The sequence below is a fragment of the Helianthus annuus genome, chromosome 9 (assembly GCF_002127325.2).
Source record: "Helianthus annuus cultivar XRQ/B chromosome 9, HanXRQr2.0-SUNRISE, whole genome shotgun sequence".
In the NCBI taxonomy this organism is placed as follows: domain Eukaryota; kingdom Viridiplantae; phylum Streptophyta; class Magnoliopsida; order Asterales; family Asteraceae; genus Helianthus; species Helianthus annuus.
In genome coordinates this window covers 8,509,176-8,513,609 of record NC_035441.2, presented here as the reverse complement: position 1 = coordinate 8,513,609, position 4,434 = coordinate 8,509,176, and the positions used below count along the sequence as shown (strand labels likewise).

Genomic DNA, 4,434 nt, shown 5'->3' with positions numbered 1-4,434 from the left:
TTCGAATATTTGATTACATACACATACTACCTTTCGAGACGATTAGTACGATTCATAAATATATTTATAATTTATTTAAATATATATCCTTAACTTCTCAAACACCAAGTATTCCTAAAGATAACAACACTATCCTAGAATCGTTTAGTTAACGATTCGGTAGAGCTCGGACACGTAGTTTAACTACGTTTAAATTAGAAACTGATAAGTATTCCTTCGTAGGAATGACATAGTTGTACGCTAGCGAGTTCACATTCTTGGAATGACATCACGGAATCACGTTAAGCTAGCTTTGCACAGGAATATCAAGGTGAGTTCATAACCCCCACTTTTTATTGTTTTACATTTTTATAAATGTTTTCGGGGGTGGAAAGACATGCAAGTTTTGCAAAAGTGAACAACTTTTCGTTGAACGAAAACTCATATTTCTAAACCATATTGCAAATGGATTTCAAGGAACTCAAATGGTTTACGAACGGTTTATACTAAACATACCGGTTTTACAAAACAAACGCGTATTTTCACAAACGTGCATGATTTTCATGACTAGTGACAGAAATGTCCTAGTTACTATAACGGGACTGGGTTGTTCTGCGTACGAACAACGAGACAACCCAATGGGTTTATGTCCCCCTTTTTCTTTTGAAATACATATTAACTAGGGTATGATTAAGCTATGGAATGAACTCTTGGATCACGTGCGAATAGGCGCTAACTTAGGCACCATTAATCCTTTTAAGGACCACGGAACAGGGGGTAGATCTATCGGGTACGGGCGAGCCCCACTCACGGTCCATGTGCGGCCACTTAGAGTGCTTTTGTGTCCCTGTCGAAGTGTATCGACACTTAAATCGTCTACCGGGTTGAGTGCTTCCTATGTCGGCACACATATTAATGTCTTAGCTACACATTAATGATCAACATGTTCATAGACGCATTACATACCTACTTATAAACTGAACTTTCAAATGTTTTTAAGATTCATTTGATGTAAACTCACAAATACATGGATTTACAAACTTTGGTAACGTTTTTCAAATTATACCTAAGTAAGAGGACGCGTTGATCTTGCTTATAAAGGTTCGTTTGGGCTCAGCCCATTCTCTCTCGTGCAATGCACAAAGACTATTGTGGGCTAGACTCACAGTTTTTCATATATCATGCCAAGAAAATAATTTTACTATATTTTCTCAACAACTTTGAAACCGGTTATCAAAAAGATTTCTTTTAAATCTTTTCAAAACAAACTATGAACTCGCTCAACTTTATGTTGACTTTTTCGCATGTTCTTTCTCAGGTTGCGTTTTCAAAGCTATGGAACGGTTGGAATAGGAGAACCCATGGGAATTCGAGTACTTAGTGGCGTTCACTTTCTAGAAGTCTTAGCATTATTAGCTTCCGCTGTGCAATGAAGATACCGGTCCAGTCACGCCAGCTCTGATATTTCGGGGTGTGACACACGAGGTTCGAGAATCGAAATATAGTGGAATAGCATGTAGGTCCGCTTATATGGACATTGTCCATATAAGCGAACCACACAAGCTTCATAGGTCCGCTTATAAGACGTCCATATAAGCGAACCAGAATATCTATAAATAGTGCACAGGTTAGTTCATTTGGGAACGGCTCGGAACTTGTAACGAAGTGCTGCCGATTTGCTTCCAGGTTGTAAACATTGTCAGAATTAATAAAAGAAGCATTATGTTTAGTTTGAGCGTCTAATTCACTGATTCCGCCTTTGAATTGGATAAACGACTCTTCTGATCGACTCATTCAGGGTCAACGACGATCCAACATCCTCGTCATCGACTGGCTTTTCTGGAACAGCCGGAGGGATGGCTTGAGCGGTCTGGCCGCTTCTCAACGTGATGGCCTTTGCAGTAGCATTTGGATTAGGCTCTGTGTTGCTCGGAAGGCCCCCCTGTTGTCTCTCAGACAACATCTTGGCAATCTGGCCAACTTGGTTCTCAATGGTCTGCATGGAAGCTTTTTGGCTTCTCAACTCACTCTCGTGCCTCGTAAAGCGGCCGTCATACTCCCTAAAGCGTTTCTCATTCTCCGCCTTTTGAGTGTTTTGACCAGCTAAGATTTGACTAAGCATATCATGCACACTAGGATCGTAGAGGAAGGTGTATGCTGAGGTCGAGGTGGACCATATGCTCCATGAGCTGGAGCTGTGGGATGTGGAGCAAATCCGGGTGGATGCTGGTTAGAAGCGTCGGGCTTCCAACTAAAATTTGGATGATTCTTCCACCCCGGATTATAAGTATTGCTGTAGGGATTATTTTGAGGACGGTATTGGTTTCCCAGGAAATCAACATGCTCGTGTGCCATCTCTCCCGTCGGAAAATCACCTACCTGATATGCTCCCCCACTCGAAGAACCTCTCGAGTGCATTTCCATCACTCGATCAAATTTCGAAGATAAGGCATCCATACGTGCTGTCATGGCTGTGTAGTCTTCCACATGATGAACTCCCTGCCAAGAACTCTTTCCCCTCGGGGGCTGTTGCGTCTGGTTTTCGCGGCACACTTTTCAAGAATCTCAAATGTCTCGGTGGCATTTTTCGTGCCGATATCACCACCCGAGTATGTGTCAACCATCATTTGTCCCTGGCTGTCCAAACCATGGTAGAAGATCTGACATTGTTGCCACTTGGGCAACCCGTGATGTGGGACCTTTCTCGTAAGCTCTTTGAAACGCTCCCATGCCTCGTAGAGGGACTCGTCCTCGTCCTGAGGAAAGTTCAGAATCTTGGTTCTCAACCGAACAGTTTTCACTGGAGGGAAATATTTTTGAAGGAACTTCTCAGCTAATTGATTCCATGTAGTGATAGATCCAGCTGGAAGTGAAAGAAGCCACTCCTTGGCTCCATCCCGTAAGGAAAACGGAAAGAGTCGAAGGCGGATAGCATCCGGTGATGCATCACGAATCCTAAATGTGGCACAAACCTCTAGAAACCCCGCGATGTGTACACTAGGATCCTCGTGATCCTTGCCATAAAACTGCACCGCATTCTGCAACATCGATATGGTGCCAGCCTTGATCTCGAAATTATTATTGTCGATTGTCGGTGCATTGATGCTCGCAGGTAAACCATCGAGTGACGGTTTTCCAATTTCATTCAAGATCCTATTCTCTTCCGCGTCCGCCATGTCTACCCGAACCTCGTAGAAGGTGTCGTCATCCACCGCGTCTGTCTCAATCGCCTCGGCTACCACGCGAAACCGCTCCCGCAGTCTCCGGTGAAGATCACGCTCCGGCTCCGCTGAAGGCTCAACGATATCAACAGCAGGGGTTGAGGACATGCACGACCTGTAGGGAATAAGGAGGAGCACAATGCACAAAATATATACAAAAACAAAAACAACTAGCAAATAATCATTTTTTTTCAATTAATCAAGCAAAGCCAAATAAAACAAGTAGACACAAACTTTGTACACTTTTCACAATGGCTAAATAAGTAACTCGAATCGTTTTCAAGAAGACCGCATCCCCGGCAACGACGCCAAAAACTTGATGTGCGTGAATTATATATATTTTTAATTGAATTTTTCTTCACACAAATTTAGTTTTAAAATGGTTTTTCACCTAGAAACTAACTACACACACAAAGGGCAAGTGTACCCGTCGGGTGGTAATATAGCTAATCGGTAAGAACCGGATATCAATCCGTGGATGCAGTGTCTCGATACTAAACTTTTGTTACTTTAAAGCTTTTTCAAATGATTGGGTTGATTTTTCTAACTTAGCATGCAAATAAACAAACTACTAAAAATTCTAACAAAGAACAATATCTAAGAAGGGGTTGCCTAAACTAAGTTTCCACTAACAAACATATGACAACAAGAGGGAAGATTTTGTGATGATGCAAGCTCTAAAATTGACTAAGTCCCCAATCAAGGTTTCCTAGTCTATAATTCTTAGGAAAACTAAAAATGAATTAACATTCTAATCACCTAAAAATTATTTTTTTAAGCTCACTTGCTAAGTTGATGTTAATCTTTAATCATGAGTTATTTGTTTGTCAAAACTCCTAACTCTACAAATTAGGGAAAACTAATATGAGAAACACACTAATCACCCTAACTTGGTTTCAAGTAGTTGGCACTATCATCATGTTCTTGATATGAACCACAAGCATGGCCATGCTAGTTAACAATTTTGGCCTAAATCATCAAACTAACATGAACACAAACTATAGAATCCATATAAACATACTTTTGATCTTTTCAAATCTAGATGCAAGAATTTATACACATGCTCAAATCATCATTCAATCACATTAGCAATCACCATTCCTAGTTTCATGCTATGAATCATACTAACAAGTTAACAAGATTCAATAATCATAATCTCTACATGGGCTTTCCAACACAATATGTAAATACTCATGAGCAAACATTCAAGAACAAGAACTTTAAGCATGCACAA

General features: G+C 40.9%; 1 non-coding gene across 1 annotated transcript; it reads left to right on the top strand.

Moving 5' to 3' along the window:
* Positions 1-2,664: 2,664 nt before the first annotated feature.
* Positions 2,665-2,768, top strand: LOC118482423. Its single transcript, XR_004868462.1, has one exon. It is a non-coding gene; the product is annotated as a small nucleolar RNA R71 (small nucleolar RNA).
* The last annotated feature ends 1,666 nt before the right edge of the window (positions 2,769-4,434 follow it).